Source organism: Mustela putorius, unplaced genomic scaffold (genome assembly GCF_011764305.1).
Source record: "Mustela putorius furo isolate JIRA1106 unplaced genomic scaffold, ASM1176430v1.1 tig00003863_pilon_pilon_pilon, whole genome shotgun sequence".
Lineage (NCBI taxonomy): Eukaryota > Metazoa > Chordata > Mammalia > Carnivora > Mustelidae > Mustela > Mustela putorius.
This window is the reverse complement of record NW_025422015.1, coordinates 2,601,092-2,618,044: the sequence shown is the minus strand read 5'-3', so window position 1 is coordinate 2,618,044 and position 16,953 is coordinate 2,601,092.

Genomic DNA, 16,953 nt, shown 5'->3' with positions numbered 1-16,953 from the left:
ATATCAATCAATACCACTGAAGTTCTCTTATTACTGGTGTGTGGGTGGAGGGGGCAGGGAACAGGAGTCTGGAAAGTCCTAAACAAGACCCATTAAGGATACAAGGCACAGTTTGGGTGTCATGAGGAGGAAGGACAGCTCTGGTAAAGGTACACAGAGTACAACTAAGACTGAGTGGATCAGAACAACAGAGAAACTTCCTGCCCTTCCCCAGATAGCAAGCATTGAATCATGATCAATAACAGGCTATCACTGGGGAGGAAGCAAAATTTGTGGGGAAAGCTGTCCAGTGTGGCATAATTGCACAGGGAAGGCTGAAAGCTGAGGGTATATCAGGCTTATTGGAAAAAACAACAACAAAAACCACTCAGCACAGAGTCCCCAGTCCTAACCAGAAAGTAAGCCTAGAGGACAATGAAACTGGTAGAGAGCCATAAACACAGTAACAACAAAAACAGTTCAACTTCTGACTAGGTTAAATCAACACACCAAAGTCAGGGGGTAAAAGAGGCGTGTCTATCTCCAAATATAAATAGTATCTTCAATTTCTACAGTTCTATATATACTGTCTAGTATTCAATAAAAATTATCTGACACATAAAAGCTAAGAAAAGTCAACTCATTGTAAAAGCAATTAACAGAATCAGAATCAGAGATGATCTAGAGGTCGGAAATCATGCAGTGAATTTAAAATAACTACTATTAAAATGTTAGTAGTTCTACTTGAAAAGGTAGGCAAATACATGAGTACATAAGAAATTTTAGCAGAGCAGTGAAAACCATGAGAAAGAGTCTAATAAAATACTATAAATAAAATACAAACTCCAAATCAACAAAAATAGATGCCTTCAAAGTGCTCCTCAATTGACCTGATACAGGAAATAACTGGTAAATTTGAAAATAGCTGATCAAAAATTATGCAGAGTAAAACACGAAGAAAAAAAACAGAGTGGGAAAAATACAACAGAGCATCCAAGAACTGTTGGGCATAATAGAAATAGTTCAACATACATATATATGGAATTATAGGAGAGAGGTATAATGGGACAACATGCGGTGCCTGGGTGGCTCAGCCAGTTAAGCGTCTACCTTCAGCTCTGGTCATGATCCCATATTCCTGGAGTCTAGCCCCACAACTAGCTACCTGCTCAGCAGGGAAGCCTACTTCTCCTTCTCCTTTTGCCACTCCCATACTTGTGCATGCTCTCTCTTTCTCAAATAAATAAACAAAATATTTTATTAAAAATGGGACAGTATATGATTTGGAGAAGATAATGGCCAAAACTAAAGAAGACAGACATAGAAGACAAACATAAAGATGACAAAAAAATACCTCAGAGTATACAAAAAATCCTCCAAATATACAAAAAACTGAACCCCTACATGTATCGTGTTCAAAGTGTGTAAAACTAAAAACAAAGAAACAACTTCAAGGGTATCAAGAGAACACACACACACACACACACACAGAGACAAAGGAATAGAGCTGACAATTAAAGGAGATTTTTACATCAGAAACTATGCAAGCCAGAACAATGAAGTGACATTTTTTAAAGTATTGAAGAAAAGAACTGTCATCGTGGGATATTTTACCCAGAAAAAATATCTTTCAAATATAAAAGCAAAATAGGGGCACCTAGGTGGCTCAGTTGTTTAAGCATCTGCCATCAGCTCAGGTTATGATCCCAGGGCCCTGGGATTGAGTCCCACATTGGGCTCCCTGTTCAGCGGGGAGCCTGCTTCTCCCTTTCTTGCTCTCCCTCTTTGTGCTTCTCTCTCTCTGTTTCTCTATGTAAAAATAAATAAATGAAATATTTTAAACAATCAATAAGATCGATAAACCACGGGCCAAACTAATCCAAAAGAAAAGAGGACCCAAACTAATAAAATTATGAATGAAAAGGGAGAGATCACGACTAAACTAAGGAAATAGAAACAATCATCAGAAATTATTATCAACAGTTACATGCCAATAAGTTACGCAACCTAGATGAAATAGATGCATCCCTGGAAATCTATAAACTTCCAAAACTGAATCAGGAATAAATCAACAACCTGAATAGACCAATATCTAGTAACGAGATTGAAGCAGTGATCAAAAACCTCCCAAAAAACAAGATCCCAGGACCTGATGGATTCCCTGGAGAATTCTACCAAATATTCAAAGAAGAAATAATACCTATTCCCCTGAAGCTGTTTCAAAAAATAGAAACAGAAGGAAAACTTCCAGACTCTTTCTATGAAGCCAACATTACCCTGATCCCCAAACCAGGCAAAGACCCCACCAAAAAGGAGAATTTCAGAACAATATCCCTGATGAATATGGATGCCAAGATTCTCAACAAGATCCTAGCTAATAGGATCCAACAGTACATTAAAAGGATTATCCACCATGATCAGGTGGGATTTATCCGTGGGATGCAAGGGTGGTTCAACATTCCCAAATCAATCAATGTGATAGAACAAATCAATAAGAGAAGAGAGAAGAACCACATGGTCCTCTCAACTGATGCAGAAAAAAGATTTGACAAGATACAGCATCCGTTCCTGATTAAAACCCCTCAAACTATAGGGCTACAGGGAATATTCCTCAACTTCATAAAATCTATCTATGAAAAACCCATAGGGAATATCATTCTCAATGGGGAAAAACTGACAGCCTTCCCTTTGAGATCAGGAACACGACAAGGATGTCCACTTTCGCCACTACTGTTCAACATAGTACTAGAAGTCCTAGCAACAGCAATCAGACAACAAAAAGAAATGAAAGGTATTCAAATTGGCAAAGAAGAAGTCAAAAATATAAAAGCAAATTAAATATTATATAAAAATGAAAGTTTCATGAAATTATTACCAATGGACTTGTGATATAAGAAATGTTAAATTATTTGTGCAAAAGGAAAATAATATCATGCAAAAACCTACAGCTATGCAAAGAAATTAGGAGTTCCATCAATAGGTAAAATGGTTAATATGAAAGACATTTCCCCATTTTAAATTGTTTTGAGAAACAAGAGACTTTTAAAGCAAAAATAGAAGCAATGTATTGTGAGTTTATAGTATATGTGAAGATGTAATGTATGACAAAAATAACATAAAGGAGTGGGTTAATGCCTCTGCCTCTTCAGGTCATCATCTCAGGGTCCTGCAATCAAGCCCCACATCGGGTTCTCTGCTCAATGGTGAGCCTGCTTCCCTTCCTCTCTCTCTCCCTGCCTCCCTGCCTACTTGTGATCTCTCTCTCTCTCTCTGTCAAATAAATAAACAAAATCTTTAAAAAAATAACATAAAGGAAGGGGGGAAGGTATTGGAAGTATGTTGCTATAAAATTTTTAAACTATTTAAAAAGAAGTAAAATATAATTTCAAGGTAGCCTGTGGAATTAAAAACACACACTGTAAGCCCTAGGGAGAACACTAAAATATTTAACAATTTTAAGTAACAAGCCAGCAGTGGAGAAAAGTTAAATGGCAAACTAATCCACAAGCATGCAGAAAAAGAGAAGAAAAAGGGGGAAAAGTAGCAAAAGCCAATCAGCAAGATGGTATATTTTAATTAAATCATATTAGCAATTAAATTGAATGAAGATGGTCTAAACCATGTTGCCCAACAAAAATATAATGTGAGTAAGGTATGTAGTCTAAAGTTTTCTGGTAGCCAGATTCTAAAAAAATAAAAAGAGACAGATGAAGTTCATTTTAAAAGAATGTAAAAGAATCTATGCAAACTATTGTTATTTCAACATAGTCATCATAAAATTATTAATAAGTTAGTTTATTTTCTGTTTATAAAATTCCATGGGTATTTTACACTTACAATACATCTCAATTCAGACCAGCCATATTTCAATTTCTCCTTGAAACTTGAAACTACTTGGCTAGTAGCTATCTTACTAGAAAACGCAGATCTAACTAAACACACAAGTTGACAGAGGTTTTCTGATTAGATTAAAAGGCAAGAACTGACTAAATGCTATTTACAAGAAACCTACTTTAAATATAAAGACATAGGTACATTAAAAGTAGTTGGGAAAAAAGAGCAAAAGAATGGAAGAACATTTACTATGAAAAAAAATAATCAAAGAAAGATGAATTCACATTAATATCAAACAAAGAATTCATAATAAGAAAAAGAGATAGTACATAATGATAAGGAACTAGTTAACTACAAAGACATAACATAATGGGAATGTACCTAATAATAGCTTCAAAATGCGTAAGGCAAAATGTAGTAGAACTGGAAGGAGAATTAAAACAAAAGTAGGAGCTCGTGGGTGGCTCAGTTCATTGAGTGTCCGACTCTTGATTTTGGGCTCAGGTCATGATCTTAGGGTCCTGGGATTGAGCCTCACATTGGGCTCCACTCTGTGGGGAATCTACTTGAGATTCTCTTTCCCACTACTTCTCCCCCTCCCCTTGCTCATGCACTTACTTACTCTCTCTCTAAAATAAATAAATCTTAAAAAAAAGAAATAGACATAAGAATAACTGTATTTAAACATTTCAATTCTCTTTTCTCAGGGATTAATAGAAAAATTAGAGAGTGAATTGTTGAGGATATAGAAGACCTAGGTAACACTACTAACCAACTTGTTTTAATTGAGATTTATAGAGCACTGCACCTAAAAACAGCAGAACATGTATTATTTTCAAGCACAGATAGAACATCCACCAAAATAGAGTATATTTTAGGCTACCAGATAAACCTCAGTAAATTTAAAATAATTGAAACAGTGCAAAATATGGTCTCTAACCACAATGGAATTAAGCTTAAAACTAATAACAGAAAGATATTGGGAGTACTCTCAAATATTTGGAAGTTATATAACATACTTATAAATATCAGTCAAAGAAGAAGTCATAAAGAGAATTAGTAAATATTTGTCCTGAATGAAAGTGATCACACATGGGGGCCTGGGTGGCTCAGTTGGTTGGGTGACTGTCTTCAGCTCAGGTAATGATCCTGGAGTCCTGGGATCGAATCCCACCTTGGGCTTCCTGCCCAGCAGAGAGTCTGCTTCTCCTGACCTCTCCTGACCTCTCTCCTCTCATGCTCTCTCTCTCTTTCTCTAATAAATAAATAAGAAAAAAAAAAAAAAAAGAAAGTGATCACACAGCATATCAAGATTTGTAGCAAAAGTTGTATTTTATTTATAAAATGGATAAATTTATAGCATTAAATGTTTATATCAGAAATGAGGAAAGTTCTTAAATCAATGATCTAAGATTTTACCTTAAGAAACTAGCAAAAGAAGAGCAAATTAAACCCAAAGCAATTAGAAGAAAGGAAACAATAAAGTTAATAGCATAAATTAATAAAATAGAAAATTGTAAAAATCAATGAAACCAAAAACCAATTTTTGAAAAATGAATAAAATTGATTAGCCTCTAGCTATGCTGATCAAGAAGAAAAGAGACAAAACCAACTTAACAATACCAGAACTATGAAAAATGACACCAGTACAGATTCTACCAATATTAAAAGTAGAATAAGTATTTATGAACAACTTTAACTTAAATGGAATGGACAAATTCCTTAAAAGACACAAAACATCATAGCTTATTCAAGAAGAAATAAATAACTGGAATACCATGCTTATCAAAGAAAATGAATTTATAGTTTAAAAGCTGTACATAAAGAGGACTCCAGGTCCCAGTGACTTTACTGGCATGCTGTAGCAGGAGTTTAAAAAGAAATAAAATACAAACTCTTCCAAAAATATAGGAGCAGGAGTAATGCTTCCTAAATGTGACAAAGACATAACAAAGGGGAAAAATACAGACCAATATCTCTCAAGAACAAAGGCGCAAAAATCCTCATCATAATATTGGCAAAACAAATACAGTGAGAGAAAAGACAATGCATAAGGACTAAGTATAGTTTTTCTTGGGAACTCAAGGATGGTTCAACAATGGACGATCAATCAATGTAATTCACCATATTAAGAAACAAAAAAGAAAAATGATATGACTTTCTTAATATAGGAAAATAAAAGCATTTGACAAAATTAAATGGACAGTCAATATGAAAGTTTCCAGAAAACTAGGAATTGAAGAAGCTTCCTTAATCTGATAATGAAAGACTACAAAACCAACCAACAAACAAAAAATTAAACCTGTGGCTACATAATACTTCATGGTGGAAGACTACAGGCTTTTCCTCCTGTTCTCCTTTGGGAACAAGGCAAGGATACCCACTTTTACAACTTTTATTAAACATCCATATGACTCAGTAGTTTCACTTGTAGAAATCTACCCAAGAGAAATGAACACATATCTTCATAAAAACTTGTACAGGAGTATTTGCAGAAACTTTATTCATAATAGTTTCAAACCGGAAATAATAAAAATATCATCAATTTGTGAATGAATAAGGAGATTATGGTATATCCATATCATGGACTACTACTAAGTGTACAGTGGTACTACTAAGTACTAATACACACAACAGTGTTGATGATCCTAGAAGTCATTATGGTTAGTAAGACAAGTTACACAAAAAATACTACATATTATATTATTCCATCACATCAAATTCAAAGTGATCAACATTTTCCAGAGGGTGAGGATCAGAAATTAATTGGAAAGGGAGCATGTAGTAACTTTTCATGGTGATGGAAATCATGGAAACCTTATCATGAATGTGTTGCGTTTATGGTACTGCATCCGATTTTCCAAACTCATTTTAGTACATGTTTGAACTTGGGTAATCCTATTTATATAAACTGTACTTCAGTAAAACTAACAAAAATGTTTAATAGGGAAAAAAAGGAGTGGGGGGAAAGTAGATCATTCAGTGCTCTCCTTTGTTCATAGTAAAGTTTGTTGAATAAATCATAATAGCCACAGGAGTAGGTAAGAGAAAAGTTGCCTCAAGGCATGGATGTAGAGCAAAGAGGACGGTAAGAGGACTTTCTTAAATGTACAGAAAGGAGTGGCAATGGAATAAGCTAGTTTTGGCAATAGAGAAGGAGCGACTGAGGAACTGTTAAGAGTGAGCCATTTTGGGGTGCCTGGGTGACTCAATGGGTTAAAGCCTCTGCCTTCGGCTTAGGTCATAGTGTCAGGGTCTTCGGATGGAGCCCCCGCATTGGGCTCTCTGCTCAGCAGGGAGCCTGTTTCCTCCACTCTCTCTCTCTGCCTGCCTCTCTGACTACTTGTGATCTCTTTCAATAAAATAAATAAAATCTTAAAAAAAAAAAAGATCCATTTTGACTATGGAACTGTTAAGAGTGCCAAAACTTACATTATTTGTGTAGACTGAGCTGGGATTTGCTGACCTCTCTGTCAGAGATTACTTAATTTACAGAGATAATATTTATATGTAATCAGAGATTACATAACTTACCTTCTCTTTCTCTTACTCTGTTTTCACTCTTACTTCTTACTCTCTTACTGTCAACTCTTTCACATTTTCCTTAGTGCACTTCTCGTAGCTCTATGCCTGACACTCCCCTTTATTCACTTTATACCCTCTGCCTCTTTAAGTCAATCATCTACTTTGATGTTTTGAATTATTTAACCGATGATGGCAAAGCTGGAAAAAGCCATAGAAGTTATTCCTTTCCTCCTATTATCAAGTGTCCTTAGGCAATGAGACTGACTACTTGAATTGGGTATGGGAATGCAAAAAGGAGAAAGAGGCATTTATGGACGAAGGCAAAAATGGCCAAACATGAGGGAGATGAGCAACATCTGTTGGTATTTCAAAATTATTATCCTTTCAGACTGAGGAGTATTCTCTCCTAGCGTTCTACATTTCTTCTCTTGAGAACATGATACATTTAAAATAATTTTTATGATATCTATCTTCTGGGCTAACCTGTAATCTCTTTGAGGGTGTGTCTTACTTCTGTATTCTCTAAAACCCAACCAGGGTACCTGGTACTTGGTAATCACCCAATAACTATTTGTTGCCTAACTAAATACTCACGTCTCAGACTTGTTGCTTTAACCAAGCTGAGCTTGTGCACTATATTGTTTCATGCCCCTGTACATTTATTTTAATGATTCTTCTGCCTGGATTGTCCAGTCTTCTCAATTTCTTCCTAATCACACTCCAGCCCTAATCCACCAGAAAAATTATTACTTTTACTTCCAATGCCCACTTGAACATCTCCAGAAAACCTCCTGACTTCCCTTACCTAGAGGTTTGTGCTACCCACATAACCTTGTACAACCTTCCCTTGTAGCCTTATAGTTATCTCTGTATCAAAATTATGTTTTCATGTCTGTTTTCCCTTTTCAGTTGGTTCTGGCCCTTCCCTACCTGTCATAATAGTTGTCACATAGCGGACCCTTAATATCTATTTGTTAAACAAATGATTTTTCTCCCCAGTTATGTGATACATGCAGAGAAGCATTATGCCTAGGTAATTATGGGGTTTGTGAAGAGAATGAGTCCCAAATTCTTTACATGAAAACTAGTTAAAAGAAGAGTGAATCAACTTCTACAAAAGAGGATGTCAAACTTCAGATAGTTCAAGAGAGCTATTGTGGGAATTTCTAACCACTGCTACAATGACATGTAAATAAATAGTAAAGCAAGCCAATTTTGTCAAGTTCTCCAAAGGGAAAATAACAAATTCATGCCTATAATTCCTTTAAAATCAGAGGGTAGTTACATTAGCTTGGAAATAACTAAATGCAAAGTTATGAAGAGGTTTATATAAAAGAACTTTTCATATACCTTGATTTAATGGTGTATATGGCAAGTGCCTTACTTAACTCAACTGTTCTTTTTACCTACTTACTTCCAGGAATTAGAATTAAAATGTCATTACTGGGAAATTTCTAACCATGATGGACAAAAGAATTTTGTTAGCATGTAGGACAAATAATGTGTGACTGTGTGTGTTTTTTAAGTGTGTTAGATCTGTAAAATAATGGTTTAGTTGAAATGTAAGGCCTCAACTTCTACAAGTTTTACCAACATGGTAGAGAAAGGGTATATAGTCCAGAACTCCGTCTGAAGTTAACATATTCAATTCTCCCCAGTGACACAAAGATTTTAAAGCAGGCGATCTTACTGATGGAAATAAATACAGTTCTGATTATTTAAAAAAAAAAAAAAACAAACAAACATGTACAACATAGAAGCAAACACCTCACCTCCTCCTTCCTGAGTATATAAAGACACCCTGTTACAAATACCTAAAAGTCATTTTAGGTTGAGATGAGAGGTATGAGAAAAACCATAGCTAAATGTGTGAATTGTCTACGGTTTGCTGTCTCAGGGTTTGTGAAGGGAGTGGGGCAAGAAAGAGCTGGAAGGAAATCTGAGTTTTAGGATCCAGTCAACTATACTACTTTAGTCACGTAAGGAAAATTTCAGTTCCCTCCTCACATAAAATAAGCCCTGCCTACCTGAAGCTCGCTGCCCAGGGCCAAGGCCACCTCTGTACTTTGTATAATCCAAAGGAGTGGAATGGTGGTCACAAAGGATCTTTTTTTTTTTCCTTTCATTTTATTGAACTTAGTAAAAAGAATTCTCCTGGAAACATACAACCTACCAAGCTAGATTATTTCACTTCTACTGAAAGATCTTACTGCAAATTCCATTCCACTCTGATCAAGCCTTTCCTAAAATATATATCTAGAATTAATGCTAAACTGTCATAAACTGGTGTAAATGTTGCACTGCAATTACTTCCTTCATAAGTTAGTCATTTATTCAATAATCATTCTTCAATAAAATGTCTTGAACACATACGAGGGGCCAGGTATTGCCCTGCTGATTGTCACCACCCTCATGGGATATATAATCTAGTGGGAGAAGCATACCCTGATGAATGAACAAGTATATATGACACCAAGAGTGAACTCCAATGTAGACTAGGGAATCTGAGTGGTGACGATGTGTCAATGTAGGTTCGTCAATGGTAAAACTGCACCACCACGTGATGGAGGATGTTGGTAACGGGAGAGGCTGTGCATGTGTGGGGGCAGAGGATTACGAGAAATCTTTGTATTTCCCTCCCAATTTTTCTATGAACTTAAAACTGCTCCAAAAATAAAGTCTTTAAGAAATACATGTACAATAAAGGAAACATATATAAAAAATGAACAAGTAAATGATTTGATTACAAATCACAGTAAGTACAATGAAGGAACATAGTAGGGAATAAAAGAATGCACGTGAAGTGACTAATTTTACATGTGGGTTTCAGGGAAAGTCTCTCCAGGAGGTGATATGTACGTTGAAATTTGAAGAATAAGAAGAAGCTGGCTATGGTGTGTGTGTGTGAGCGCGTGTGTGTGTGAATGTTCCAGATGGAGGAAAGACATGTGTAAAGCTCCGAGATGGGAAGAAGCAAGGCAAATAAATGTGAGAGGCTGAAAGAAGGCCAGTGAGTGATACCAGCAAGAGCTGAAATTTAAGAGGAAGAAGCATGATCGTGCAGGACTGTATAAAACAAAGTAATCAGTCTGGATTTTATTCTACGGGAAACCATTGAAGGATTTTTCAGCAGGTATGTAATACGATTCTCCATATCCTGAAAAGATTAGAGAACTCAGGAACGAAAGAAGCCAAGTTAGGTCTGTCTTTTTCACTGCAACTAGATTTTAATAAGGAAGAGAACAGGTGCTGTCCCTTAGGGCCTAACCCTGGGCACAGAGAAGGCAACCAAAGCATGGTTGTTAAATGATGAATGTAATATTTATGTTTTATGATCTGGCATACTTTTTGTACAATAACATTTATAATATTAACTAAACAAAGGGTGAGTGCATTAAAAGACTCTTCCTTATGAGACTAATAATACCTGTTTTATTTTTACATCTGAAATTGGGTATCAAAGAATACCATATTCAGCCAGGCAAGGAAAGATGAAGAGCAGAAGGAGGAGAGATGACAATTTTTTTCATCTTGCCCATGATCCTATTTCCTCCAACTCATTTCTCTGTGAATGTCTTTGGCTAATTTAAGGAACCTATTCTTGACTACAGGAACCATATGTTGTTTCTAAATGTTATGCCCTTAGAAACAGCTTAAGTTTTTTTTGAGGGGGTTACTCATACTTGATCTTTATAAAAAGCATCATCATCATAATAAATAATCTCAGTAGGAGTATGATCTTTTGAATGTTTGATGAAGATAGTAAAATATTTCACTTTTGCTTATTCATTAAAGCCATGAAATTCTGCTATTAGGTCTGAATGTGCAATATGATCTAGATTTTTCACTCCATGGTCATATGATTCTGAATAATATGTCATTTGATTCAGCAACTATCTGATTTACATATGGAGGTCCACAGCACTGGAAAGATCAGGAATATATCTTATGTTGTATTTCACATTTCTGTTTTGGGTATATTCACCTAGTTTAAATTATAAAAGCAAAGCCTAAGTTGATTCTTGATATATTACAACCAAATCATTTGCCCGTTATTTCTATTTAATTTGTTTTAATTAGAAAAAGTCCTCATTAGATGAAATGTCTCTATGGCCAAAATTATGCACATATCAAAGATGTAGGCTCTCAGGCTATCTGTGATTTTTTCCAGTTTGATGATGGCTAAGAGCAAAATGGGACCTGACTATGGTATTCTGGAGTGCCATGTTCAGTCTCCACAGATCCCTACTCCTTCAAACATGTGCTGAAGCCCCCTCCAGAGTGGCCAATCATGTTTTCAGAATAAACACCTTAGACACAAGTCTTGGAGAATCAGTATCCATCTGGTATGGCCTTTACTTAGAAAGGTGGACCCTACAAAGCAAAATTCTTGAAGAAATTTTGGGTATAAAAACTATTGTTTTTAAGAATAACTTACAACTGGTTAGGAGTTTTATATTTTTCAATCTGTTAGCAGCATTATTACTTTTGATAGGTATAATCCAAGATTGATATATGGCTTTCTCATGATGATGACAACAATATTAATAATTTATAATGTTTTGAATGTTTACTATTCGCAAGCTCTGATACTTCCTTTGTATCATCTCATTTACTCTTTACAACAATTCTATAAGCCAGATACTGCCCTCTCCACTTTATTGGCGAGGAAATGGAGGCTTTTTGCTCTTAATCACTCTCTCTTAATGTCTCTTACAAAAAGTAGTTCTTCCTTACAGAGGAAATTGGTTGGAATATACTATTCTCCCTAGTCCTGAAGAGGCAGTCCATTGTCTTTATCTTTATGGTCACTTCAAAGATTTCATTTGTGGACAATTTGAAATTGTGTGCCAGGATCTGTGTTAAATTAGTAACAATGTATCTCTATTTTTTTTAACAGTTGAAGAAACTGAAGCTCAGAGTAAATGTATAACTTGCTGAGAGTGAGAATTGTAATTTTGCATCAAGAACCAAGTTTATGATCCCACCCTTCACTAGCATTGCTACATTTGCTAAACTTTTAAACCTGTTTGAGCCTCTGTTTACCTTTAAATCATGCTGATAAGAATGCCTATGTAATAGGCTACTAATTATCAGGATCTTATTGTGAATATTAAAACAAAACCCTGATGCAGAGTTGCTTCCCAATGAAGGTAGCTTATCATCATGACTTCCATTTGTGAGCCTCAAATAAGAGAAGAAATGATGCCCACTTCTCTCCAGGCATTCACAGTTTACCCGGGGTATGCTTTCCTTGCTATCTAAGAAGGGACTATTCCATGGAAGAATTCTTGGCCCTAGTTTCCTCCTGGAAACAAATCCAAAATTTAATCCTGCCTAGGTGACAGTAACTGCAAGATATGACCATTAGTTGTATAGATTTGTACGTTCTTTCCTTAATGCACCATGATTATATATTTTTAAATTGGTAGAGTAAATGCATTCCTTTGGGAATCAATAATATTAATAACATAATAATAATGTTATAAATAAATTAGTATGAATAAAATAAAAGGGCATGCATAGACCAATGATGAGACTATCACATGAAACAAAGATTATGATTTAATCTAATTCTATATAGCTAGAGTCCATCAAAAACAAAACAAAACAAGCAACTTTACCCTTTTTCAAAAACTCCCAGTGGCTCTCTATGACATTAGGACTCTCATGGGCTCTAAGCTGTTATGTCTAGATGTTCCCTATTTCTTTATTTCTTTAACATAATGGAAGGAAGGGAAGGAGGAAGGATGAAAGAGAAGGAGGAATGGTGGAAGGGAAGAAGGAAAGAACAAGAAAAAAGGAAAAGGCCACAGGACTGATTGAATTTTAAGGTCAGTGAAGCTCACAGACAGCGATGTCATTCTTTTTTTCCTTCATAATCTTTCATAACATAGACAAAATAACAAAAAGTTGACTTGAATACTTTCCATTTGTTCCAATTTAGCAGGAGATGGATAAATCAGTTAAAAAGGAACAGAGCATACAGTTGATTAATGAGTAATTTAGTTACTGTCTTCTGGGGGAATATATATATATATATATAAAGAATATACATATATTATATATAATTTATATATAAACATAAAAAAGAGGAATATACATATAAATATATAAATACATATATACATATATATGTATATATGTGTGTGTGTATATATATATATATATATATATATATATATTCCTCTTGCAGGATGAAATTTCAAACAACATATAGAGGAAATAAGGCTTCTATGAATTTTAAAGTCCTCAGTGTTAAAAAAAATTCTCAGTTCCATGCTTTTACCTTTGGATTTTTGAAATGTTAAGACCTTTGCTCTTTTTCTTGGAGAGAAGGAAAATGTTTGTAAGAGTTGAAATGTCAGAAATCATTCTTCATGCCTGTAAGGCCTGAGATCAAAAACCCCAGGATGGGGAGATTAAGAATAAACAAAAGTAGAAGCAGAAGGAGATGTCCAGCAGAATTCTGAACAGGCCCTGTCGCTCTTTGAACATTCCTTCTGGCATGAATTGATTTCCAGCTAACTACTCTGACCTCTCCTTGATTCTCTATCTTGGTATATTTTTTTGCTCACCACCTTGTTCACCTAGACTCCCTTTGCTTGCTCCTTTTTTCTTTTCTTTTCCGTAACTCTGTTGGCGCCCAACTTGCCTTTGATCCTTGGTTCCAGCTTCTGGATTTCCTCTGCATCTGTGTTCAACCAAGCTAACCTGGGACTCCTTTTGGTTTCTGATTCCTGTTTCAGGGAAAATCCTTGCTGAATGTTTGTGTGCATATTTATCCTCCTGACTGCCTCCTGCCTGGTTCCTCCTGAGCTATGCCCAGCCAGTCATAGAGTGTGGATCAACCAATATCTATCTATCTATCTATCTATCTATCTATCTATCTATCTATCATCTATCCATCTATCTATCATCTATAGCTATCTATCATCTATCTATCTATCTATATCTCAAGCTTAATAATCACTATCAGTAGTCTCCATCTTGGGGACTTGTGATGAACTTAACGTTAACAATGAACTTAATGTATGAAAGAATCCTAGTTTTTAAAAAGCATTTTCTAACAAAAGTAAGGTTCACATTGCCTAAATTCTATATGGTATGGATTATGATGAATGAATGAATAAAATTCTTATTTGGCAAGGATCCTCTTGTTTATGTACTTGTATTTTAGAACAACAACAACAAAAAGATTCAGAGGATAATAATTCTTATTGTACTCTTCAAGCCAAATGGTAGAATGTGATAATCAAGTGACTAAGCATTATAGAAATGTCCAAAATTAATGATTGAAATTATATCCTAAAATTTTAGCTTTATTTGTAGCCGAGGCCTTATCATCTATTTCAAATTTAAATTTAAAGAACTCTAATAATATAAGCTTCCTCAGCATATTTAAGATCTTTCCTTAAACATTTGGTTAGCTTTATTATTATTATTATCAATTAGTCAATTGTTTTCCAGCATTAATATTTTCATTTTATGTTTATTTATAACCTCTTTACCTCATATATAAGCAAAATGCACTTCTAGATTACTGATGTTATAAACATTGTCACCAGTTGTGGGAGGCATGCCAGGGTATCTCAGCCTTTATTGCAAGGCATTCTGTCATAAATATTGACATATACTTTGGGATACACTTAACTCCTTTAAATGGATAGTTGGCTTAGTATGTATTTTTTGTCATGCTATCTTTATTTAGTGTTACATAAATAATGCTATTAGTAACTTTTTTTTAAAAGATTTTACTTATTTGTCAGCGAGAGAGAGAGAGAGTACAAGCAGGGGAGCAGCTGCAAAGGGAGAAGTGGGCTCCTTGCTCAGCGAAGAGCCCTGTGCATGACTTGATCCCAGGACCCTAGGGATATGACCTGAGGCCAAGGTAGACATTTAACCAACTGAACCACCCAGACATCCCGCTTTTATTAGTAATTCTTTACTTCATGCTATTTCGGCTACCAACTAATTTTTAAATAAATACTTGTTTTCTCTTGGGGTGCCTGGGTGGCTCAGTGGGTTAGGCCTCTGCCTTCAGCTCAGGTCATGATCTCGGGGTCCTGGGATTGAGCCCTGCATCTGGCTCTCTGCTCAGCGGGGAGCCTGCTTTCCCCCTCTCTCTCTGTCTGCCTCTCTGCCTGCTTGTGATCTCTGTCTGTCAAATAAATAAATAAAATCTTAAAAAAAAAATAAATACTTGTTTTCTTTTTTAAAAAATAAAACATAACTCTAACATAAATAATACCTCAAAAATTGCAATGTACACTCTCCAATACCAGTTTTCAGATATTTTAATGCTCATGGATTTATTCAGCCATTTATTCACTAACCATTTACTGAAAGTCTGCTATGTGCCAGGCACTACTAATGTAAGGTGGTGAGCATATGGATCAATAAAATATGATTATTCCCTCAATGATCTCATTGTCTAAATGGAAAGTCAAGAAATCTTACAAATAATTATAATACACTAGGATATAGTTTAAAATAGTTATTTATAAATTGCAGACACAAAAGCCTTCTTTCTCTCTATAAGTTCTCTATAAGACTTATGGAATGCTACAGAAAAGAGATAAAATTTTGGGCTGGCTTTGAAGAATGAATAGGGATCCCTTGCCTATAGAGGCCAGGGATGTAGAAAACACATTCCAGATAGGAGCATCGACCTGCATGGAAGCTGGAATCTCATGAGGAGATACGGTAAGGCACATGGCATGAGGCATGTGGGTAACATGAACCAGTGCAGTGTGGCTGGACTGTGGGGAGTATATCAGAGGAGGTATGTAGATGAGATGGTGGGTGGGCACTTTTTAAGACAGTTTAGACTTGGCCCTACTTGTGGCAGAGACAAAAGATTCAACAAAATGAAAGATGAATGATACAAAGGTGGAAGAAACAATTCTACATGATCCTCAAATCTGTTTCATATTTGGAGTTTTCAAAGAAGCTCCATTTACAGTCCCCTAGCTATTAGGCAAGGTCACATGAGTAGTTCAGGTGAATAAATTGTGAGTAAAATTCAATGGGTTACTTGTGAGGTGAGACAGTGAAAAGTCCCTGTGGTTATTTTCGAGTGTCTCTCTTCTCCTGACATGGGAACCAATGGGGCCTCATGTTGGTGTGGGGAACCACATGATCATAGCTGCCTAAATTCATGAATCACCACATCAAAGACAGTTACCCTGGAGAGTTGTCTAGATCCGCAATAGTTTTGGTGGAAGGAATAAACAAAAACATTTTTTAATTAAGTCATTTGATTTGGGGATTATTTGTTCTTATAATATAGTCTAGATGATTCTGACCAAAACACAAATCTGAAAGTCAATGCTTAATGGGCATACAATTCAAAGGAGGCAGAAGAAGATGGATTCAAGATCATAAGTTAAGGGGTCTGGAGAGAAATGGGACCTCTTTTTCCTATGACACATGTAGGAAAGTTTAAGGAGGGACAAAACTACAGAAATATTTGGAGGTTGATAAGGGGAATTTAAAGGAGTTTATGATGGACACTATGTTCTTGTGATATTAGAAATTATTAAGTCATCTGCTGAGAAGGTGAGTTGTAAGATTGAGGGAAATAAAATTATTGAGCAGTTAAGGGGAATGTTA